The sequence below is a fragment of the Pan paniscus genome, chromosome 13 (assembly GCF_029289425.2).
Source record: "Pan paniscus chromosome 13, NHGRI_mPanPan1-v2.0_pri, whole genome shotgun sequence".
Taxonomy (NCBI): domain Eukaryota; kingdom Metazoa; phylum Chordata; class Mammalia; order Primates; family Hominidae; genus Pan; species Pan paniscus.
Window position 1 is genome coordinate 54716996 of NC_073262.2, and position 26512 is coordinate 54743507.

The 26512-nt window shown below is 42.9% G+C and overlaps 1 protein-coding gene across 3 annotated transcripts in view; it reads right to left on the reverse strand.

Annotated features, from left to right (window-relative positions):
• CACNB4 (calcium voltage-gated channel auxiliary subunit beta 4) overlaps positions 1-26512 on the reverse strand; it is a 268168-nt gene that overhangs the window by 201099 nt on the left and 40557 nt on the right. The window lies entirely within an intron of this gene.

Consider the following 26512-nt stretch of genomic DNA (forward strand, 5'->3'; position numbering starts at 1 on the left):
CGCGGCAAAAGTATTGGCAGTGGTTGATCAAGTGGCACCTGTTGTTAAATGAACAAATTCCCCATTTCCAGACCTAACCACAAATTGGCAAGTGCACTTTATAATCCAATGCCCTTCAAAATCCCAAACCTCCGGGCAGGAGAAGGAAAGTGACATTCAGTGAGAGACATAATGTCTGACATCGACTCCACCATGTTACAAGCAATATCCAGATGCTTCACAGAAAGCAAGCACTTTCTTAAACGGATGATTTTCTTTTGTATATTTATTTGCTGTCTTGCTCCAAAAATGATTCAAGGCAACTTTAAAAAATATATTCACAGGCTGGGAGCAGTGGCTCATGCCTATAATCCCAGCACTTTGGGAGGCCAAGGCAGGCAGTACACCTGAGGTCGGGAGTTCAAGACCAACCTGGCCAACATGGAGAAACCCCATCTCTACTAAAAATACAAAATTAGCCAGACGTGGTGGCACATGCCTGTAATCCCAACTACTCAGGAGACTGAGGCAGGAGAATCGCTTGAACCCGGGAGGCGGAGGTTGCGGTGAGCTGAGATCGTGCCATTGCACTCCAGCCTGGGCAACAGAGCGAAACTCCGTCTCTCTCTCTCTCTCTCTCTCTCTCTCTCTATATATATATATATATATATATATGTATTAAGATGCACCTGATATGGATTAAGATTGTCCTTGTTAGACAAACCGCAAGAATAGCTCAGATTAACCAACAGACATTTCTCAAGCTTTTACCCCTCAAGCATTTGAGTTTAAAACTTCAAGAATAAATTAAATTCTCCATAAGATTTTTAAACTCCATCATATCATTGAGAATAAAACTGTTAAATGTGCACACTGTGTTCACCGCAGCATTATTCACAATAGCCAAGATGTGGAAGCAACCTAAATGTCCATCTATGCATGAATGGATAAACAAAATGTGGCGTATGCAGACAATATTATTCAGCCTTAAAAAAGGAGGAAATCCTGCCATATGTAACGTGGATGAAACTTGAAGACGTTAAGTGAAATAAGCCAGTCACAAAAAAGATACTGCATGATTCCACTTATATGGGGTATCCAAAGCAGTAAAACTCTTAGAAGTAGAAAATATAATGTGGTTGCCAAGCGCTGGGAGGAGGCGGTAACAGGTAGTTGTTGTTCAATGGATATAGAATTTCAGTTTTGCAAGATGAAAAAGTTCCAGGGATCTGTTGCATAATGGACTGCATATAGTTAACACTGCTGTACTGTACACTTAAAAATGGTTAAAATGCTAAATTTTATGTTTTCTTTTGTTTTGAGAGTCTTGCTCTGTCTCCCAGGCAGGAGGGCAGTGGCAGAATCTTGGCTCACTGCAACCTCTGCTTTCCAGGTTCAAGCAATGCTCTTGCCTCCGCCTCCCAAGTAGCTGGGATCACAGGCGCGCACCACCATGCCTGGCTAATTTTTGTACTTTAAGTAGAGACAGGATTTCACCATGTTGGCCAGGCTGGTCTCGAACTCCTGACCTTAGGTGATCTGCTCTCCTAGACTTCCACAGTGCTGGGATTATAGGCAGGAACCACTGTGCCTGGCCAGTAAATTTTATGTTACATGTTTTTTACCACATTAATTTTTTTTAAAGTGTTAAGTGTGGTGAAAGGCAGATTTCAGTGAGGATGTCGACCTCTAGAAGCAGAGTTTCCAGAGTCTTGGAAGTAATATTTCTGGGGTACTTTAGGCTACTCAGACCATGTTTAGAGTATTCTGTCTTATTTTGGACACAATGGCCTTGGACCATGGCTGGAAGACATGTCAGTCTTGGCTATGCCTTCTAGTGTAACATAGAACAAGTATACTCTGCCATGACATGAGATTCCTTCGAAAAGTTTCACCTGACAAAATTAATTGAGAATGCCAGGAAGTGCACTAGATGCTAGAAAGCAGCTATCATGAACTTCAGCTTCAAAAAGGCAGTGAACCTGAGCAGAACGCTTATTTGGGTGTTTCTATCTCCAAACGTTCTTGATGGCCTTAGCCACAAGATGGCGCATGTAGACCATTTCCACACTTGCGGCTCAGGCCAGTTGATTCTTGCGGGGGCATAGGTTCCCAAGCGCTTATGTAGGGTATTCTTCCCTGGGCTTCTGTTTTGTTACCTTCTCAATGAGTCATGTCCGAGAAGCTTGGTTTGGTTAGAAGTAATATAATATCCTGCTTACCTCCTTTGAACAAGTACTCAAAGGTGGATATTACAATAACACACTTGCCATACCTAATAATATAACAAGACTCTCCTTTGAATATGAATCAGGGAAGTGCTTCTGTGGCAATCTATATCCCATCAATTTACAAACTGAGTGATTGCAAGAATAAATAAATCCTGCTTTGGCCCAAATGTCAATCTTTGCTAAAGGAATATGTCTGTGGACATTACAGAGGAATCGTGCCATTCTTAAATCTACTTACACCCTGCTGCTGCAAATGCTTATGTATCTGACTTGTTTTAAGGTATTTCAAAGCCAAAAGAGAGGCAAGAAATAAATGCTCACACATTTTGAAGTATTCCATGAACAACTGAATAATGTGACCTTCTGACTCCCAGTGAGCCTAAATTTTTCTCATTCTTCTTGCTTAGACCAAAAGCACATATCCCCTCTCAGGTGAAGGCACAGCATTTAGGATGACACTCTTCTTTTCCTAAGGATGGGAGGGAGAGAAAGAAATGCTCTAGGGAGACATGGCCTCCCTCTGAGACCTAAAGGGAGGAGGGAAGATTTTTCTTCTCCCATTTGGTCGAAAGTCAGCCAGGGGAGCCACCGTGAGCCAAGACCTCAGCAGGCCTGCAGCACTGCTGCTCCCCCCTCATCTTTGGAGCTGCTCACCAACTGCTACAGCAGGGAGCTGGCCGGGCCCCAGCCTGCAGTGAACACAGAGCCAGGCTGCAACAGCTGGATGCAGAAGGGAACCACCCCCAAGGAGGCCGTGACAAAACGCAGGGCCCAGGGAATCTTCAGCATTCATCTGGCCAGGAAAACTGGGGAGGATCAGAGGGCCCCCAAAGAAATGCATGTCAGGAACCTACTGGGATCTACCATGCTGTATTTGGAGGCAGGAGGTGGGGGTAGCTTTCATAAATCCTGCCAATGGCAAAGTTCCTAAATTCTTCAAAGCATCAAGGATGCTGGCCTGCAATGGGAATGCAGAACAAAGTCTTGTAAAGTAAGGGGTTGGTGAGCTTGTAATTCTGGGGTTTGGTAATTCTCACACCAGAGTGTGCACAAGTTGCTGAGAACCACGCAACAGCCCTCCCCGGCCTTTTCCAAGTTCTGCTGCTTGCCTTTGGCCTAATGAGCCAAATTCAGACTGTATATCCCCAATGCAGCTTCTACTGACAGACAAGGGTTTGGCAAGAAGCTGGAATGCAGCTTGATTGCAGATAATGAGTGTGTTCAGCAGAGATGATGAGCACTTGGGACACAGGCTTCTACCTCAGCACCGAGTCTGGCTGGGAGATGGAAGAGGATAGGTGTGCGTGAGCAGCTGGAGGCACAGAAGAGGAAAGGCCCACTACTCTGCTGCAGCCTGCTGGCTCGTATAACAGCTCATTAACAGCAGAGGCTGAGACTTCCTTTTCCTCTTCCACAAAAGACATGGCAATAAAAGCAGGACAGGCTGCAAACTCAGCCATTTTCAAAGACTCATGGCATGTGAGATTGGGAGGAGGGTGACCAGCTGTGGCCACAGAGATGGGGACAGAGGCCCTGACTGGTGCTAGGACTTGGCTGTAGTTACACACGTTAGTGGTGGAGAGGGACAGTTCCCTCAGGCCTTCCACCTCCCAGCCCAGGACACTCTGGACAGGAAATCTCCCCCTCTCTTCCCAGCCCTGTATGTCCCCACCCCAAGAGGGTGCGACACTTCCTCATGTTCCCTGCTGGCCCATTGGCTAGAGCTCTGGACGGATATAGAGGAAAGATAATAAAGTAATTCAGAACTGAGGTCATTGCTTGCTTAGTTAATATAGGGATAATTAAACAGCATTTAAAGAAAATGGTTTAGCTGTATAAGCAAACATTTACTTGTATTTAAAAAAAAGCAAGAAACATAGTTTTCTGAGGTCTCTACTTAAGAATCTTATTATTGGGCCGAGCGCGGTGGCTCACACCTGTAATCCCAGCACTCTGGGAGGCCGAGGCCGATGGATCACGAGGTCAGGAGTTCAAGACCAGACTGGCCAAGATGGTGAAACCCCATCTCTACTAAAAATACAAAAATTAGCCAGGTGTGGTGGTGGGTGCCTGTAATCCTAGCTACTCGGGAGGCTGAGGCAGAGAACTGCTTGAACCCGGGAGGCGGAGGTTGCAGTGAGCTGAGATCTCGACACTGCACTCCAGCCTGGGCGACAGAGCGAGACTCTGTCTCAAAAAAAAAAAAAAGAATCTTACTATTCCCTCAATGCTGAACCTAAACCTTCCCCTGACCAGTCTTTTGGAGGAAGCCTACACTTCTTCTACTCTGTTCACTTGCCAAGCAGCATATGGAGCCCTAGAATATTCTTGTTTTCATATAGGTTTTATCTTACATTTCCAACTACATTATTTGTTCTATGAGGATAAGAGCCTTGTTATATGCTCTATGTCTTAATGAAAACATCTGATAAAACATGAGTGATCACTCTGTGCATGGCAGGCAGGCAAGGCAAGGGAGTAGGGTGGGACCAAGCACTGATCACAGAAATGCAGGTATTCCTTCCAACCCTGGACAAGTAGAGCAAAACTCAGGGAAAACTACCTAAGTCCTCAGAAACATAGTCGAAGGCATGAAGTAAGCACTGAAGCAGACCATATGGAAAATAACATCTATTTTTCAAAAGAATTTAAAATAGAGAATGCAGGAAAAAAGAAGAAGTTTATGGCAATATGATTCTTGTGTACACCGAAGACATAATTTGTTGACAAAGATTAAAGTCACTTAATGGTCTTAAGGCAATGAGTATACTTTATATCCAAAAAGAATAAGAATTTTAATTCCACCTTCTATTTCTACAAAAATTGTACTGGCTGATAAGTGATGGCCCCCGGTTTTCATTGCGGCTAAATGGGAATGTCTCATTTATGGGCTATTCTGAATAAATTAGCTGGGAGTTTTTTTAAGTATCAAAAATACCAAGAGGTCTAACCCATATACTACTAGTTAAAAAGTAGAATTTTATACATCTGCTGAATCTGAAGGCTCATGATTCTCCTATCTCACAGTATTTAACTCCTACATTTTATAAAGAATTCAATGACATCTAGAATCTTTAAATTTATAAATATCTATCATTAAATCTGGCTCAGATAATAATTGAACCAAAGCATATAATGCCATGTCTATTCACGCCCTCACATTTCACTGATACTTTCTTCAGCTAATTAATTTTATTTATCTATTTGTATTATTTTATTTTATTTATTCATTTATTTTTTTGAGACACAGTCTTGCTCTGTCACCCAGGCTGGAGTGCAGTGGCACATTCTCGGCTCACTGCAACCTCTGTCCCCTGGGTTCAAGTGATTCTACTGCCTCAGCTTCCTGAGTAACTGGAATTACAGGCGCACACCACCATGCCCAGCTAATTTTTGTATTTTTAGTAGAGACGAGGTTTCACCATATTGACCAGGCTGGTTTGAACTCCTGACCTCAGGTGATCCACTCGCCTCGGCCTCCCAAAGTGCTAGGATTACAGGCGTGAGCCACCGTTTCCAGCCAGCTAATTAAATTTAAAAAGAAGTTTTCAAGATTAGCAAAACCTTTAGAACTCATCTAAAAATCTAGTCCTTTGTTCACATCTAAATGCATATGCTGCCGGTGCCAAATGATGGTGATTAACCCCTGGCTGATATTTTCTGTGAAACAAATTGGTATTTTCAAGACAATTTCCTAGTGAGAAAATGTCCACATAAACAAAATTGCATTTTGATCAAATCCCCATGTTGGTCATCTTGGCAAAGCCCTCAAAGACCATGGCAAAACAGCCACGACTGCATCTCCTGACCTCAGCCTTTTGGGCCCTTTGGGAGCAGACTCCCCACACTCCATGGGAGAAACACCATTAGGCCATTAGGATTTCAACCTCGGATAAAGCTCTTCCTCCTGTTTCTCCCCACAAACTTTTGGCACTCAATATAATGATTGTGAGACACTAAGAAAGACAAATGATTTTTCTCTCTCCCATTTGCTAATCCCAAAGTATTACTTTATTCCCCTTTGGAACTGTTCACTGCAGAATCCTTTGTGTATAGAGAGATCTGTGTTCTTAAGCTCAAGAATCTGTTTAATAAACTATGAATTTAGAAGTCTTCATCATGTTTTAGTTGCATAAGCTCAGTACTTATGGGAAACATTTCTGGAAGAAGGTAAAGGGCAATCTGTAATGGGGGCTATAAATTTCTGTTTAAATTTGCCACGAGTTATTAAATCCAGTTAAAATAATAATATGACAGTAGGAAGAAACATGAAGGTAGGCAGTTGGCCAGGCCAGGGGCTCAAGGGATATTATTGCTGGTTATGAGAGTTTACTAAAATCATTACCATGAAAGTTCTGAGTTTTGATAGGAGACTGGGGCACAGAAACTGCAGGAAGAAAGAAGCATCTGGACAAATCAGTTCATCACCAAAAGACATGGAGATTATATTGTCGGAGACATCTTCAGAAGTCCTCTGATTTTCTAAGGAAAACTGAATTAAAAAAACAGCTTTGGGTATGACTTCTCTTTCTTCTTCCAAAACCATCAAAAAGGGAGATATCTTGCAAGTGATTAAAAGATAGTGTTCTGTCTAGCACTATTGCAAGTAACATCCACATAGAAGTCAGAAGACCCTGCGTGAGCACTAATTCCCCTGTTACTTCCACCAGAACACAAACCCAAACAGGGCAGAGCCTCTGTCCTGCTCACGCCATCATTCCCAGCACTTGGAATAATGCCCAGCACATAGGAGGTGTTCAATAAATAGTTGAAGGAGTGAAAGAAAGAGCAAACTATGTGATCTGTTCAGTCTGCCACACTTCTAGCCAAACCTCACCCTAAATGCAGAGCCAGAATGGGCCATGCCGGGAAACAATACTCTACCTCCCCAGTGCCTAGGGCCAGGTAAATGACTCTGTAAGGGACTAAGTCCCAGAAGCTTCCAAACTAATTGCTACTAAGCATGGAGAGAAAGCCATAATGCCATTTTTTAGGTTCCCCTACTAACTAATCTAGGGTCACCAGCAAGGCCTCAAACAGCATCTTGCTCCTCTTCCCGCATAACCCTAGGAACGCTTTCCAATTCCATTTCCTGTCATCCATCTGCTCCCTCCCCAGGCCTGGTTCTTATATGTTGTAGCTTGCCAGGGGGTTGGACCATATTTCTTGGAGCCTCTACTTCTTCAGGCTCCTGCTTAACAAAGGTCTGGACCTCTCGGGCCTCTGAGGATCCCTGAGTGAGTCTTACAGACCTGGCAAGCTACTCTTGGAAGTCAGGTTGAAGTCAAAACAGCTAGACTAGCAGTACCATTGACCCAAATCACCGGCTAAATTTACTACATTATTTACTGCTCATATTGTGTGGCCATCTGCTGATAGCAGATAATCATTAAAAAAAAAGATCAAAAAAAGAAAAATGGCACTTTATATCTTATGTTCCCCCTTCTGGCTGAAAGTGTTGTTAATTTTACTTATTTTTATTTTTTTAGAGATGTTTTCAGAAGCGTTTGAACCAGAGCAACTCCATCTTGAATAGGAGCTGCGTAAAATAAGGCTGAGACCTACTGGGCTACATTCCCAGGAGATTAAGGCATTCTTAGTTACAGGATAAGATAGGAGGTCGGCACAAGATACAGGTCACAAAGACCTTGCTGATAAAACAGCATGCAGTAACGAAGCAGGCTAAAACCCACCAAAACCAAGATGGAGAGAAGCATGACCTCTGCTCGGTCTCACAGCTCATTATATGCTAATTACAATGCATTAGCATGCTAAAAGACACACCCACCAGCAGCACAACAGTTTACAGATAACGTCAGGAAGTTACCCTGTATGGTCTAAAAAAAGGAGGAACCTTTAGTTCAAGGGAATTGCCCACTCCTTTCCCAGAAAACTCATGAATAATCCACCCCTTGTTCAGCATGTAATCAAGAAGTAACAATAAGTATAAGCAGCTGAGCAGCCCGTGCCACTGCTCGCCTATGGAGTAGACATTCTTTCATTCCTTTACTTTCTTAATAAACTTGCTTTCACTTTATGGATTCGCTTCTAATTATTTCTTGTGCAAGATCCAAGAACGTTCTCTTGGGGTCTGCATTGGGACCCCTTTCCAGTAACAATGAGGTCTCACTTTGTTATCCAGGCTGGAATGCAGTGGCATGATCATAGCTCACTGCCACCTCAAATTCCTGGGCTCAGGGATCCTCCCATCTCAGCCTCCAGAATGGCTGGGACTACAGGCACACACCACCATACCTGCATAATTTTTTAAATTTTTTGTAGAGATGAGGTCTTGCCATCTCCAGGCTGGTCTCAAACTCCTGGTCTCAAATGATCCTCCTGCCTCAACCTCCCAAAGTGCTGGGATTACATGTGTGAGCCACCGTGCTTGTCCCAATTTTTTTTACCTTCACACTTAAAGTGAGAGGGACTATGTGTGTGTATACACGTATACATACATACATACACATATGTACACCTACTGGGGTTTTGTAACATATTTGTGGCAAGATGTCTCAAATTCACTTATTTCTTTTGTTAAATAAATTGACTGATAGAAACTACTTTTCAAGTATTAAATTGCTCAATTGAGCAACATCATTCTTCAAATGTTAAACTGTTAAATTGAGAGGGTTTCTTTTCCAGGCTTCACAAACATTTGATTCTATCAGATTTCAGTTAATTAAAAAAACCAAAAGAGCCGGGCTTAATGGCACATTCCTATAGTCCCAGTTATTCAGGAGACTAAGGTGAGAGGATCACTTGGGGCAAGGAGTTCAAGGCTGGCCTGGGCAATTCAGCAAGACCCTGTCTCTTAAAAATTTTTTTCAAAATTTTTCAAAAACCAATAGAATTACAAGAAAAAAAATCAAACTAAATTACTGATGTAAAATATACTAAAAACAAAACGTGCTTCTTTCTCTGAAGCATGGAGAATAGCTAAGATTACATCAAACACAAATGCACTTCTTTTAAAACAAATTTTATTTATTTTTATTTTTATTTTATTTTTCTGAGATGGAGTCTTGCTCTCTCGCCCAGGCTGGAGTGCAGTGGAGCGATCTTGGCTCACTGCAACCTCCGCCTCCCAGGTTCAAGTGATTCTCCTGCCTCAGTCTCCTGAGTAGCTGGGATTACAGGTGCACACCACCATGCATGGCTGATTTTTGTATTTTAGTAGAGATGGGGTTTCACCATGTTGGTCAGGCTGGTCTGGAACTCCTGACCTTGTGATCCGCCTGCCTCAGCCTCCCAAAGTGCTGGGATTACGGGCGTGAGCCACCGCACCCGGCCTTAAAGCAAATTATTAAAGGGAAATTTTCTATATAAAATCTACAACACAGGGTGGAGAAATCACTATTACTCCCAGGTAGGGAATTTATCAAGCACATCCTAATAATTAAAAACATTTAAAGGCCACATACAAATAAAAACTACTTAAAATGAAATATGTCCAACATTTTCCATCCCACACCCTTTGTTTGGGTCATTTTCTCTGGCTGGAATGAGTTTTCCCTCATCTTTGCCATCCTTTCATGAGCCTGGCCACCATGGCAGGTCCACAGCCTGACTCACTCAACTGCTACCGTGGGTCTCGTCTCCAATAAGAGACCATGAAAAACCCAAGGCCAGTTTCATTCTTCAAAATTTCCAGAGCACTTTGCACCCAAAAAGTTAACAATAATAAAAGTGTGCTAAACTGAATTGAAGCAGGGGAAAGAGAAGATGGGGAAGAGACGGTGGGGGGTTGGCGGGGCGGAGGAGAGAGATTTAGTGGAGAGAGAGGAGGATGTGAAGCAAGGGCATGAGATGATATTGGTCTGGCTTACAATTTCAAGCCAGAAAAAAATGATTGCCACCACATAACTATGCCTAGCACATACAACTAGATAAATACATGTACATATGTATGGATATGGAGAGGCATCATTTGCCAATTTTTTTTCAGTGCTTTCACATGCAGATATGCTTTTAAAGATAAGGACTGGGAATATACCAGTGTTTACAGCAGCATTAGTCACAGTAGCCAAAAGGTAGAAACAGTCCAAGTGTCCATCAACAGAGGAGTAGCTAAAGACAATGTGGTATATACATACAACAGAATATTATCTAGCCTTAAAAAGGAAGGACATCCTGTCTCATGCTATGACATGGATGAACCTTGAGGATATCATGCTACGTGAAATAAGCAGTCACAAAATGACAAATATTGTGTGATTCCATTTATATGAGCTACCTACAGTAGTCAAATTCATGGAGACAGAAAGTAGAAGAGTGGTCACCAGGAGCTGGGAGGAGGAGCAAAAATTCTGCATCTAATGTACTTAGTGCCATTGAATTGTATACTTAAAAATGGTGAAAATGGTCAATGTTATGGATATTTTACCACATTTTTAAAAAAAAGACAAGGAATGAAAAGGTGGATCAAAGTACACCCTCAAAGTCTTATAAGTAGCCTCTTCTCCCTCTCCCTCACACAACCTCCAAGAGCACAGACTGGAATTCCCAGTCCTACAGTTCCAAGAGAGTTCAGACGGTACCTTAGGCATAGCTGTGCATCCCGCAGCTCTAAATACAGTGACTCGCAGCTAGCAGGGATTCATTAAGCATTTGCAGAATCAATGAAAAGGAAAAAAACACAAGTAATGAACAGTTGGAAAGATTTTTTTAGAACATAGCTTGAAATAGAGGGGATAAAAAGTTCTGATAAATGAGCTAGAATGTAGGCAGATTGGAAATCAACAAGTCTTGGTCCTTAGAGTAACTGAGAATCAATGGAAGGATGGAAAACTTTTTCTTTAATAACAACCTCTATTATAATAGGAGAAAAATAAATTGATCATATAGAAATAAAATCAACATTAGTTAGCTTTTTAGATAAACTAGAACAAAAATGAGTTATTAAGAAGGAAGTGGCAATTATTTTACCTGGAAACTCTGATTATATAACAGTATATTTTTATATCATATGGATTGTCCATTCAGGGGAGGCTAGAACGGCCCAGAACACGTAGCACCCCTTTTCTATATGTGAGCACAGGCAGAAACATCACCAAAATTCCTTCCTGGAAAAAGACAGCTTATTAGAAACACAAATGCACACTGTGGCTCAGGAAGGTAAAAAGAGGTTAAATTACAAAAATGTGAAAGCAGCACCTTTGGCCTAGAGCAATTTTACAGAACAATCACTAAGATGATAATCTCTCTATAATTTCTTCCCTACAGCTATGGCTGGTTTCAACTTGACTGCTGCAAACAGGAGAATCTATTTTGCCTTTTATAAAATCTGTCTCTCCTCCTTCCATCTCACACTCATTTCCTTTCTGGTTTAATTCTCCACCGTGACTACTCACAGAGTTCTATCTATTCAGCACTACACTTTGACCACTGGAAGTCCACACCTAAAAGAGTCCTTATTTCTGCCCTTTTAAGATGTCACCCTAAGCAGAGGAGAAGCAGGTAAGCTCTGTCTGTTGAGCTGTAGCCAGGGGAAAGGAGATGAGAATTCTGCCTGGTTTTCAGCAAACCTTGACTTTTTAAATTAATTAACCCTGAAATTCATCACAGGGTTATCATCACAGGCAGCTTGTCCAAGCTCAAGTATCTGCACTAAACTGTCTCCAGGCGCTACCACCCAGTTAGGAAAAAGGGTCTCTGACTATCCTGGGCTATGAGCACTGAACTTCTGCTAAGAAAAGATTCAGGCAAAGTGAAATTTCTTCACCTCAACATTATTGAGATGGAGTAGGGATCCCTCTTAGGGGCCTCCCCAGCTTCCTCTCAGCCTGAAAATAAAGAAAAATTTGAGTCCCTTCAAGGGAAATTCTGGGTACCTAGCTAGCCATGCAGCCAGCAACTAAGGAAATGAATAAATAACCTGCTAAGCAAGAAGGTAAAAATAGCGTAACAATAGTCACCCAAGTACATTAGACTCACGAGATGCTTGGTTCCCTATAGAAACTAAAAATAACATCTTGACATATGTCCCTGAGTCGTTTTTCAGAAACCCAAACCCTTACCAGATGGAAAATGTCAACCGCTGTCACACAGACCTCAAATAAGGGGGAAATGAAGACTGAACCCTGAGGACAGTTCTTTGTTGTCAATTTCTTCCTGAGGGGCCTAGAGAGAGTTATGCCCACAGGCCAAACCCTGACATTCCTTCCTGCTGACCCCAAGTTTTCAGATGGATTCTTACTTCCTTAACCAATTGCAAATCAAAAAATCTTTGAATCCACATACGACCTGTAACCTTCACTTCAAGATATCCCATCTTTTTGGGCCAAACCAGTGTATAATCCCCATGTATTGATTTACGATTATGCTTGTAACTTCTGCTTTCTTGAAATGAACCCCTGCCTTTAAAACCCCTCAGTTGTAGCCAGGCACAGTGGCTCACGCCTGTAATCCCAGCACTTTAAGAGGCCAAGGAAGTCTGATCACTTGAGGTCAGGAGTTTGAGACCAGCGTGACCAACATAGTAAAACCCTATCTCTACTAAAAATACAAAAATTAGCTGGGCATGGTGGCAGGCACCTGTAATCTCAGCTACTCAGGAGTCTGAGGCAGGTGAATTGCTTGAACCTGGGAAGTGGAGGTTGCAGTGAGCTGAGATTGAGCCACTCCACTCCAGCCTGGGTGACAAGGCAAGACTCTGTTTCAAAAACAAAACAAAACAAAACAAAACATCTCTTGCTTGTAAGCTGTTGGAGAGTTCGGGTCTTAAGCATTCTCTGTTTGGCACCCTGCCACAAACGCCTAACTTTCTCTCCCTGCAAATCCTAGTATCAGTGTTTGGATTTTTGTGCATGCTGGGTGAGAGGACTCAAGTTCAGTTGGGTAACACGGCTGACATCGTGGACCAGATGACTCTTTGTTATGGGGGGCTGTCTGTGCATTGGAGAATGTCTGACAGCATCCCTGGTCTCTACTCACCAGATGTACTACTCACTAGCACCCCCTAGATGTAACAACAAAAAATGCCTCTAGACATTACCAAAAGTTCCCTGGGGGGCAAAATCACCCCAGCTGAGAACCAGTGGGTTAAAGTGAGATTCCACCCTGCTGCCCACTGCCATCAGAAACTTCTATCTGAATGCTCTTCACCCATCCCCACCTGCGCTATTCCAGATAACATGTGTTACATCCAGAAGGGGCCATCAGCAGACGGCCAGGCAGAATCCAAGGGAGAAAGAGAATCTGTCCAATAGGAAACCAACTGGCCTCCACTTCATCCCCACACTAAAAGGGAGAGAATAAAAAGTACCTGCAACACTTGTCTCCTGACGATGAGAGAAGTTGGCAGAGCTAGCACTTTGTTGGCCACCTTCTCTCCCACCTTCTTCTTTGCCAATAAGGATTTACCCAGGATGTGAGCAGGAGAGACAGCTCTCTACAGAGAGAAGTGTGTCCCTCAGGACCTGGCCTGCACCCATGGGATGGAAACTCTGCCCTCTAGTCCAGCCTTGCAGTCCACTGGTTATAGGACCTTGGGCAAGTCATTTAATTTTGCTGGATTTCTTTTTCTTCAGCTGTACAGTGAAAGAGCCAAATCTTAGCCCTTCTCTGAGGTTGCTTCTAGATCTAAAGTACTACTATTTTAGGGACCAACTGTTGGGGAGGGTAAAAGAAAGAAGAGAGCAGATGGAGGCAGAAGAACCAAAGAAAGCACTGGAATACTCTCAGGTGACTGTATGGTGTGCACAAGAGAGGGCATGAGCTAGGTTTTTAAGAGAAATCTGCAAGCTCCAGGCCATTGGTAACAATCAATTGCAATTTCTAGGATAAAGAAGGAAGAATTCATAAGCGGTAGCCTTGTATGTTTTTCAGCACTCCCTATATCTTTACCCATCATAACTTGTTTTCCTGTTCATACCTTGATACCATTCTCTCCTCCATTTGCATTCTCTCTTTTTTTTTTTTTTAAACTTTTTTTTGTTTTGAGTCTCACTCTGTTGCCCAGGCTGGAGTGCAGTGGCACAATCTCGGCTCACTGCAACCTCCACATCCCAGGTTCAAGCGATTCTCTTGCCTCAGCCACCCAGGTAGCTGGGATTACAGGTGCATGCCACCAGTACTGGCTAATTTTTTAATTTTCAGTAGAGATGGGGTTTTGCCATGTTGGAACTCCTGACCTCAAGTGATGTGCCCGCCTCAGCCTCCCAAAGAGCTGGGATTACAGGCGTGAGCCACTGCACCCGGCCTGCATTCTCTTTCCCTCTCGTTTCACAACCGTATTTCTCCTTCTCATTCTTTTTTCAGATCCCTTTATTTCTTCTCATTCATTATAATGATTATTTTTCTGTGGCTCTCTTGCTCACTCTCTTTCCTTCTTTCCTTTTTTTTCTTCTCCCTCCCTCATTTTCTCTCTCTCCCTGACCTTCTTCACCATAAGAAGGAAGTAGGTCACCAGCCACAGCCCTAGATTCTGTCTCCCTATAATATCCGAATCTACAGAAAGAAAGAAAGGCTGTGTTCTAAAGGATGAATCTTCCACATGGAGCAGCAAGGGCTTACACAGGTGCCCAGGCGACAAGCTAACTTCCTCTTTTAGGCTATGAATTGATCAACCAATAAAAGAAACCATTTTATTCCTTTCAGAGGGTTCAAGTTAAGACCATGTTGGTTTGACTGGTGACTGTCATTAACCTACAGTGAGGAAATTCTACTGAGGGCCAAATGTGTCGACTTGTCTGCAAGGCAACTGCATCTCAACCAACCAGACCACAGTATGGAGATGGGACGCCCAAATGTTTTAATCTGGTCTGCAGAATCCCAGCATGGGTCAGTCTGCTGAGTGGATGTGTCTTGGCCAAGCTGGCATCTAGCATGTTGGGTGAAAGCCCCAGGTTTTTTGTGAAATACCATTATCACAGCTGCCCTGGACAGATGACTTTCCAAAGTGACATACTGTGCTGGGCCCGCTGCCTGTCACGTAAAGACGAGGAAAGAAAGTTTCCGGGTTCTCCCACACCCAATTCAGCCCTCACTTTGCCTTCCATACTTTTGGCACGCTGGCTGGTCAGAAATGTGATCATCTGCTATTGATGAAGCGGACACAACCTCTAAAAGAGAGCTCTTTGGAATGCTGGACATAAGAGGAGAGAAAATCACCCACTAGATTTACTCTAAATGAGCCACATCAAATGCAACATGAACAAGAACCTCTAATCAGTTGCAATCAAATGAAAAGAGACTTCCTGGAGAGTAACAGCCAGATGGAAAGTTAAAGTCGTTCAGACCATTAACATTCCACTAATGCTCACTGCTTTTTTAACAAGCAAATGGAGCCAGGTTTGGTAGAGGAAAGGAAAATGCAAGACCAGTGCAGCGGCTCACACCTGCAATCCCAGCTCTTTGGGAAGCCGAGGTAGGAGGATCACTTAACCCCTGAAGCTTGAGGCTGCAGTGAGCCATGATTGTGCCATTGCACTCCGGCCTGTGTGACAGAGCAAGACTCTGTCTCTAAAAAAAAATTTTTTTTAAATGCAGGCATATCCACTTGTGGGGGTTTTTCTGTTTGTTTGTTTGTTTTGAGACAGGGTCTCACTTTGTCACCCAGGCTGGAGTGCCGTGGCACAATCTTGGCTCACTGCAGCCTCGATCTCGATCTACCGGGTTCAAGTGATCCTTCTGCCTCAGGTCCCCAGGTAGCTGGGACTACAGGTGCACGTCACCACATCCAGCTAATTTTTTTTATTGACACAGGGTTTCACCATGTTGCCCAGGCTGGTCTTGAACCCCTGAGCTTAAGTGATCTGCGCACCTCGGCCTCCCAAGTGCTGGGATTACAGGTGTGAGCCGCTGGGCCCAGCCCACATCCACTTTTTCTAAAACACCACCACCAACCACAGAAAAAAACCCTCAAAAACCACATACAATGACCTAATGGAGAGACAGGTGACTGGTGAAGAAATTTACCCAGGGAGGTCCTTTTCCTTGACCGCCCCCCATCCCTACCCAGCGGCCCAGCTTTCCCTTTGGCTTTTTACTATCAACTTTTTTTTTGAACAGTATTATTGAAATATAATTCACATACCATTCAATTCACCCATTTAAAGTGCACAATCAACAGTTTAGTATATTCAGAGTTGTGCTGCAACTATCACCACAACCAGTTTTAGATTATTTTAATTACCCCAAAGAGAAATACTTGGTATGGACTGAATATGTCCCCACAAAATACATACGTTAAGCCCTAATCTCCAGTGTGATGGCATTTGGAGATGGAGCGCTCAGGAGGTGATCAGATCATGAGGGTGAAGCCCTCCTGATGGGGTTAGTGTCCTTCTAAGAAGAGACAGGAGAGGGCTTGCTTCCTCTCTCTCTGCTCTCAGCCATGTGAGGATGTGAAAGTACAAGAAGAAGACAGTTGTCTGCAAACTGAGAGAGGGTTTTCAACAAGAACCCAACCATGCTGGTACCAGTATCATGGACTTTCAGCCTCCAGAACTTTGAAAAGTAACTTTCTGTTGTTTAAGCCACCCATCTATGGTAATTTGTCATGGCAGCCACAGCAAACTAAAACAACTCTGTTCCCTTTAGCAGTCACTCCCCAATCCCTCCATTCCCCCTACCTTGGCAATCACTAACCATTCTGTCTCTCTAAATGTGCCTATACTGGACTTTTCCTATAAATGGTAACATAAAATATGTAGTTTTTGTAGTTTATGTAGCATTAAAGTACATATAATATGTAGTTTTTCATAATATGAAGCCCTCTTGTATCTGGCTTCTTTCAGACATAGTGTTAGCATAATATTTTCAAGGTTCACACATATTGTAGCACATCATCAGTACAGCTGCTCCTCCGCTTATGGCGGGGTTACATCCCATTGAAAATACCATAAATTGAAATTGCATTTAACACATCCAGCCTACTGAACATCATAGCTTAGTCTAGCCTACCTTAAGTGTGCTCAGAATACATATGTTAGCCTACAGTTGGGCAAAATCATTTTAACACGAAGCCTATTTTATAATAAAGTATTGAATGTCTCATGTAATTCATTGAATACTGTACTAAAAGTGAAAATCAGATCATTCACATTATCTCTTTTTGTTTTTTGAGACAGAGTCTCACTCTGTTGCCTAGGCTGGAGTACAGTGGCGTGATCTCAGCTCACTGTAACCTCCACCTCCCGGGTTCAAGCAATTCTCATGCCACAGCCTAAGTAGCTGGGACTACAGGCGCACCATGCCTGACTAATTTTTGTATTCTAAGTAGAGACAGGGTTTTGCCACGTTGGCCAGGCTGGTCTTGAACTCCTGACCTCAGGTGACCCGCCCGCCTCAGCCTTCCACAGTGCTGGGATTACATGCATGAGCCACCACACCTGGCTGTTCACATCATCTTAAAGTTAAACCATCTTAAGTCAAGGACCCTCTGTACTTCATTCCTAGTTATTGCCAAATAATATTCTATTGTATAGAAATACCATATGTGGGCCAGGAGCGGTGGCTCACGCCTGTAATTCCAGCACTTTGGGGGGCTGAGGCAGGTGGATCCCAAGGTCTGGAATTCAAGATTACCCTGGCCAAAATAGTAAAACCCAATCTCTACTAAAAATACAAAAAAAAAATTGGCTGGGCGTGGTGGCAGGCACCTGTAGTCTCAGCTACTTGGGAGGCTGAGGCAGGAGAATCGCTTGAACCCGGGAGGTGGAGGTTGCAGTGAGCCGAGATCACGCCACTGCACTCCAGCCTCGGTGACATAGCAAGACTCTGTCTAAAAAAAAAAAGAAATATCATATGTGATAGTGAGATATAATAAGAGACATATATTTTGTCTCTGCCTCTAATTCCTGGCACATAGTTCCTAAAGCCCTTGGAATCTCTAGAACTCTGGAACTATAATTTTGAATATAAAAAAGATATTCAAAAGTGAATATCTGATGGCTGAGAACCCCTAGGTAGCTTCAAGAAGGGGGCTGGTCAGGAAAGACCAGGACATGTCTAGAGGCCTGTAACTTTCAACCTCACCCTCAACCTCTGGGAAGGGAACAGGAGCTGTAAGTTGAGTTGATCACTAATGGACAGTGATGTAATCAATCATACCTACTTAATGAAGCTCCATAAAAAACCAAAGGGCAGGGTTTGGAGAGCTTGTGGATTGCTGAGTTTGTGCCTAGAGGGTGACACGCCTGGAGAGGGCATGGAAGCCCCATGTTCCCCACCCATCCAACTAGCTGTTCGATTGTATCCTTAAAATATTCTTTATAATTAATCAGTAAATGTAAGTGTTTCCCTGGGTTCTGTGATCTGCTCTAGGAATTTTTTTTTTTCTTTTTTTTTGAAACAAGGTCTTGCTCTGTCACCAGGCTAGAGTGCAGTGGTGTGGTCACAGCTCACTGCAGCCTTGACCTCCTGAGCTCAAGAGATCCTCCCACCTGAACCTCCAGACTAGGTGGCACTACAGGCACATGCTACCATGCTCAGCTAATTTTTCAATTTTTTGTAGAGATAGAGTCTCACTATGTTGCCCAGGCCTGTCTCCAACTCCTGGGCTCAAGCAATCCTCCTGCCTCAGCCTCCCAAAAGTGCTGGGATTACAGGCTTGAGTCATCACACCTGGCCCTGCTCCAGCAAATTAACTGAACCCAAAAAGAGGGTCATGGGAATCCCTCAGTTAGAAGTATAGGTAACAATCTATTACTTGTGATTGGCATCTGAAACTGGGGGAGAGGTGCTGACTGAGCCCTCAACATGTGGGATCTGATCCTGTCTTCAAGTAGCTAGTGTCAGAATTGAGTAAAATTATAGGATACCCAGTTTGCATCTGCTGGAGGATTGTTTGGTGTGTGGGAAAAACCCTCTACACTTAAGAAGTATTGTGTTGAGTGACTGTATGACAGTAGAGGAGAAAAATTGTTTATTTTTTCTTCAGACCATATTTTACTTATCCACTCATCAATTGATGACCATTTGGGTTGTTTCCTTTTTTGTCTATTACGAATAATGCTGCAAAAAACATTCTTGTATAGGCTTTTGTGTGGACACATGCCTTCATTTATCTTGCATATGTACCTAGTAGTGGACTTGCTGGGTCATAAGATAACTCTATACTTAACCTTTTCAGAAACTGCCAAACTTTTCCATGGTAGTTGCACCATTTTACATTCCTACCAGCAGTGTATGAGGATTCCAATTTCCCCATAATCTTGCCAAAAATTATCTGTCTTTTTTATTATAGCCATCCTAGTGGGTGTAAAGTGGCATCTCATTGTGGTTTTGAATTGCATTTCCCCCTGGTGACTAATGATACGGAGCACTTTTTTTTTATGTGATTATTGGCCACTGGTATGTCTTCTTTGGACAAATGTCTATTCCTATCCATTGCCTATTTTTGAAATGTCTTTTCTACCGAGTCTAAGAGTTCTTTATATATCCTAGACACAAGTCCCTTATCAGATATAAGAGTTGCAAATATTTCCTCCCAGTCTGTGGGTTGTCTTCTTTTTTCTTTTAAGACAGAGCCTTGCTCTGTCACCCAAGCTGCAATGCAGTGGCACGATCTCAGCTCACTGTAACCACTGCCTCCCAGGTTCAAGGGATTCTCATGCCTCAGCCTCCCGAGTAGCTGGGACTATAGGCACATGCCACCACACTTGGCTAATTTTTGTATTTTTAGTAGAGACAGGGTTTCACCATGTTGGCCAGGCTGGTCTGGAACTCCTGACCTCAAGTGATCGGCCCGCCTTGGCCTCCCAAAGTGCTGGGATTACAGGCGTAAGCCACCATGCCTGGTCTTCTTCTTACTTTCTTGATAGTAACCTTTGAAGCACAGAAGTTTTTAATTTTGATGAGCTCCAAATTATCCATTTTTTTCTTTGGTTACTTGTGCTTCAGTGCCATATCTTAAGATCAACTTTAAACAAGCTTTTTTCAGCTTGTATTGTCAGTTGTAGGCATTGATTCTTTTCCATTTTAGCAGCAGGACCTCTCCTTACCCTGACTCACTCACTTACGGAGACATGGCAGACCACACAGCCCACAGGCAATGCAAGACATGAATGGATTTGCACACCCCACTGAGTCCTGCTGTGCTCTGATTATCACTTTGATTATTACTGAACATTGCAAAGTCTAGATAAGGCTTTTAAGCTTCTGGAGCCTTTCAGAATTGTTAATTAATCCTTAAAATAGCTTTGAAGGCTGATTGCCCCCCTGATTCTAAGAAGATAATTAAGAAGCTATTGCCAAGACAAATAACTTTTTTCGGAGGAACTCTAACCTCTGAAATTTTCAAACTTTGACTACTAAGGAGGAAGGAGACAGAAACTGGGCAAAGCGTGACAAAGAGCAGTCGAGGCACAGCAAGTGAGTGGCGACCGAAGCTCAGTATATTTATATCCTCACTCGCCTGTTACTATCATCACCTCCTCACATGGTTTCTACTCACCACCACGCCCCTGTGACTACCCACCACACTGAAGCCAGAAGGACCATATTTAAAAATCTGGTTATACCAATTGGTTCATCAATACCCGCAAGATTTTTTAGAAATTAGATATTTTCCGCTGGGCGCGGTGGCTCACCCCTGTAATCCCGGCACTTTAGGATGCCGAGGCAGGTGGATCACGAGGTCAGGAGATCAAGACCATCCTGGCTAACACGGTGAAACCCCGTCTCTACTAAAAATACAAAAAATTAGCCAGGCATGGTGGCAGGGCCTGTAGTCCAAGCTACTTGGGAGGCTGAGGCAGGAGAATGGCGTGAACCCAGGAGGCAGAGCTTGCAGTGAGCCAAGATCACGCCACTGCACTCCAGCCTGGGTGACAGAGTGAGACTCTGTCTCAAAAAAAAAAAGAAAAAGAAAAAAAAAGAAATTAGAAATTTTCAGAAATATCGTGTCCCCAAATGCTTCATCAGTTTATCTGCTACAATTATCTCCCATGTTTCACACACTCAAGCCTCATCAACTTTCTCCAGGTTTACTAAAACCACTGCACCACTAGAAACTCCTTTGCTCTGGAAGGTACCTTCCTTCTGCTGCTCACACGGGAAGACCTAGACATGCCACCCCCTAGTGACGTCTTCCCAGCTTTGCTAGGCAATTAATAGACTCTACCTGTGTGTGATGCCCTTGGCATTTTCTTCATAGTTCTATTATTATTATAACCCAGATGGCAACTGGAATCATGCTGCTCTTTATGCTCCAGTTACCACTGCTTGCACCACAACTCCGCATCCTGTGGAAAATTTAGTACCCATTCAGGATGTCTGAAATCCCTAGACAATAAGGTGAGAATGGTGATTATCCTATGGATACTGTTACCTCCAACTTTCTGCCCTCATTGACTTCTTGTTCTCTGCTATGTGTCTTGTGACTATCCCTTACTTTTACAAACATAGACCTCAACTCCTTATGCTGATTTCCACTGAAAGCTCTGATAGCAAGCCTCTAAGAGGGCCCCCAAAGATCTCCACCTCCCAGTATTCCTAGTCATGTACAATCCTCTTCTCATGAGTAACCAACAGAATACGGCAACATTGAGGGATGTCACTCCCCTAATCAATACAAAAGATAGTGATTGTCATCTTGTTATTAATAGCAGACTCTCTCTCACTGGCTGGAGGTCCATGTATTAATAGTAAGGAACTTAGAGTGGTCTCCTGTCAACAGCCAGCAAGGAACCGAGACCCTCAGTCCAACACACCTTAAGGAACTGAATGCTGTCAAAATCCATGCAAATGAGCTGAGAAGCAGATCCTTCCCACAAATCCTCAGATGAGACCCCAGGTCTAGGTGACACCCTCATTGCAGCCTTGTGACTACAGGTGATACAGAGGACACAGCTAAGCCATGCTTAGATTCCTAAGCCACAAAAATTAGGAGAAAACAAATGTGTGTTATTCATGCAACAATAATTAAGGAATACAAAAACCTAAAAATAAACAAACTGCCCCTTCACTTGTGACTTCTGTGTATACAGAAGACTTTATTCATGGGCTAGGGAGACAGGGAGGCTTTACATTACAAAAATCCTAAAAGCATAAAACTGAATACCGGACATTTAGTCTGTGACAATCCTTTGGCCACTAGATTGTATTACTCAGTCTCTCCCTCTCACTCCCCTTCTATTCCATGACACCCATTCCAGGTTTTAAAATATGTATATACATACATACATGCACACACAGAGGCATGTGCACACGCACAGATCTTCAGCAGAGACTCTGAATTGAACTGACCCCTGAAAGGTCCTAATGAGGTACACTGACAAAGTCCCATTCTTCTCTCTAGTCTCTGCCTATGGCAGGCAGAGGGAAGGAAACTTTTATTTTTCCAAGGACATAGTATAATACAACTTACCATGATGTTTGATATGGTTTGGCTGTGTCCCCACCCAAATCTCATCTTGAATCGTAATCTGCATAATCCCCATGTGTCATGGGAGGGAGCTGGTAGGAGGTGATTAGATCATGGAGGCAGTTTCCCTCATGCTATTCTCATGATAATAAGTGAGTTCTCACAAGGTCTGATGGTTTTATAAAGGGCTCTTCCCACTTTGCTCCTCACTCTTCTCTCTCCTGCCACCATGTAGAAAAGGTCCTCACGTCCTCACTTTCCCTTTGCCTTCCTCCATGACTGTAAAGTTTCCTGAGGCCTCCTCAGCCATGCAGAACTGTGAGTCAATTAAACCTCTATCCTTTATAAATTACCCAGTCTCAAGTATTTCTTTACAGCAGTATGAAAACAGACTAATACAGTAAATTGGTACTGCAAAGAGGGGGGTACTGCTATAAAACACCCAAAAATGTGGAAACAACTTTGGAACTGGGTAATGGGCAGAGGTTGGAATAGTTTGGAGGGCTCCAAAGAAGACAGGAAGATGTGGAAAGATTTGAAACTTCCTAGAAACTTGTTGAATGGTTTTGACAAAATGCTGATAGTGATATGGGCAGTGAAGTATAGGCTGAGGTGGTCTCAGATGAAGATGAAGAATTTATTGGGAGCTAGAGCAAAGGTAACTCTTGCTGTGCTTTAGCAAAGAGACTGGCAGCATTTTGCCCCTGCCCTAGAGATCTGTGGAACTGTGAACTTGAGAGAGATAATCTGAAATTGGAACTTATGTTTAAAAGGGAAGCAGAGCATAAAAGTTTGGAAAATTTGCAGCCTGATGATGTGGTAGAGAAGAAAAACCCATTTTCTGGGGAGAAATTCAAGCTGGCTGCAGAAATTGGCATAAGTAACCAGGAGTCCAGTGTTAATATCAAGAGAATGTGGAAAATGTCTCCAGGGTATGTCAGAGACCTTCACAGTGGCCCCTCCCATCACAGACCCAGAGGCCTAGGAGGGAAAAATGGTTTCATGGGCTGTGCCCAGGACCCCCCTGCTGTATGTAGCCTCTTGGTGCCTTTTGTCCCAGTCACTCTAGCTGTGGCTAAAAGGGGCGAAGGTACAGCTTGGGCCATTGCTTCAGAGGGTGCAAGTCCCAAGCCTTGGCAGCTTCCATGTAGTGTTTGTCCTGTGGCTGTGCAGAAGACAGGAATTGAGGTTTGGAAACTTCTGCCTGGATTTCAGAGGATGTGTGGAAATGCCTGGATGTCCAGGCACTTGTGTGCTGCAGGAGTGGAGCCCTCATGAAGAACCTCTGCTAGGACAGTGCGGAAGGGGAATGTGGGGTTGGAGCCCCCCACACAGAGTCCCCCACTGGGGCACTGTATAGTGGAGCGGTGAGAAGAGGACCACCATTCTCCAGACCCCAGAATGATAGATCCACTGACAGCCTGCACTGTGTGTGTGCCTGGAAAAGCTGCAGACCCTCAACGGCAGCCGTGAAAGCAGCCAGGGTTGGGGCAGGGGCTGTACCCTGCAAAGCCACAGGGGTAGAGCTGCCCAAGACTGTGGGAGCCCACCTCTTGCAATAATATCACCTGGATGTGAAACATGAAGTCAAAGGAGATCATTTTGGAGCTTCAAGATTTAATGACTGCCCTGTTGGATTTTGGATTTGCATGGGGCTTGTAGCCCCTGTTATGGCCAATTTCTCCCATTTGAAATGGGAACATTTATCCAACGCCTGTATCCACATTGTATCTTGGAAGGAACTAACTTGCTTTTGATTTTACAGGCTCATAGGCAGAAGGGACTTGCATTGTCTCAGATGAGACTGGACTTTGGACTTTTGGGTTAATACTGAAATGAATTAAGGCTTTGGGGGACTGTTGGAAAGGCATGATTTGTGTTTTGCAATGTGAGGACATGAAATTTGGGAGAGGCCAGGGGCAGAATGATATGGTTTGGCTCTGTGTCTCTACCCAAATCTCATTTTGAATTGTAATCCACACGTGTCTAGGGAGTGACAAGGAGGGAGGTGATTGGATCTTGGGGGTGGTTCCCCCATGCTGTTCTCATGATAGTGAGTGAGTTCTCACAAGATCTGATGGTTTTATAAGGGGCTCTTCCCTCTTCACTCCTCACTCTTTTCTCTCCTGCCACCATGTGAAGAAGGTCCTCACTTCCCCTTCACCTTCTGCCATGTTTGTAAGTTTCCTGAGGCCTCCCAAGACATATGGAACTGTGAGTCAATTAAACCTCTTTCCTTTATAAATTACCCAGTCTTGGGTGTTTCTTTACAGCAGTGTGAAAATGGACTAATACAATGTTATATAATTAATTGCTTACACGTCTATCTCCCACACTAGACTGTTTTTCAAGGAAAATGACTTGAGTTTTATTCATCTTTATAGCCTTTGGTGTGTAGTAAAAAGTTAATCAACAGTCGGGATTCAGTAAATGTTTGCTGAATGTTGATTCATTTCATACCATTACATTAAAATATTAAAAATTATTAATGCATTATTAATTCACAGGAGAACCACTGCTGAGCTACAAGTAAAACTATGCTATAATGAGGTCTTCAGATTTTTTAAATTAAGCATACCTCCTTTGAATAGGTTCAAGAAAAACTACTGCTCTGATAAATCCAATGTTATAGCATGCTATGAGGCTCAAAATGTATCAAGGACTGTAAAAAAGCATACAATCTACATTATTAGCTATTCCACAACTCATGTCAAGGGGTGAGGGAGCAGTGTACATTAGATTTTCAACTTAGAAAACAACTGCCCAGGAACTCCAACTCTATACATTTATCATAAGAAAATAAAACATCAGCATCAAGAAAATATAAGATATTGGAAAACCAAATCTCCAGCAACAGGGGCAAGTTAAATACATCACGGTACATCTACACATCGGATTAACAGTGATGAACTAGATCTTATTAACTGGAAAAGATGTCTACAATACAGTCTTACATGAAAACAGCAAATAACAAAACAATACATAAATTTTTGTAAAAAAAAAGCATTGTCTATATCTATGCATACATATACACAGAAAATATGAAAAGATGTAACAAAATGTTAATATATAGCAGTTGCCATATTATAGGTGATCTTTATACTTTTCTGTGTTTCACAGATGTTTTGCAATGAACATATATTTCTTTTTAATCAAAAATATTTAAAACTGGCTGGGCAAGATAGTTCATGCCTATAATCCCAACATTTTGGGAGGCTCAGGTGGGAGGATCTCTTGAGGCCAGGAGTTTGAGACCAGCCTGGTCAACATAAGGAGATCCCGTCTCCACAAAAAAATTTTGTCAATTAGCTAGGCATGGTGGCACATGCCTGTAGCCTCCCAGCTACTCGGGAGGCTAGGGTAGAAGGATTGCTTGAGCCCAGGGGTTGGAGGTTGCTGTGAGCTATGATCGTGCCATTGAACTCCAGCTTGGGTGACAGAGCAAGATCCCGTCTCTTTAAAAAAATTAATTTAGTTTTTTAAAATATCTGAAATTTTTAAAATAGAGAAAAGAGGTAATTAGTATTGTCCAAATTTAGCAAATGATTACTAATTGAATATTTACTATAGTAACATCTAGACTGCAAAAATAACTCATGTAATCTATCACATTTTACTTTTAAAAACAGCTTTAAGTAAGTAGGCTTATTTGAGCCTCCGAAAACTTTGTGAAGTAAAAAGAGCATATTACATCAATTTCATAGATCTTAAATGACTTGCTCAAGTCATAAACCATGTAAATTCAAAAATCCAGATCTAGCCACTATGATTTCTGCTTCTCAAAGCAAAAAAAAAAAAAAGTTATGAATGTTTCCAGATATGACTGTCATCTCAAACAGTAGAATAAAGAATGATCATGTAAATAATGATTAGGGGCCAGGTGCAGTGGCTCACACCTGTAATCCCAGCACTCTGGGAGGCCGAGGCAGGCGGATCACCAGAGATCAGGAGTCCAAGACCAGTCTGGCCAACATGGTGAAACCCTGTCGCT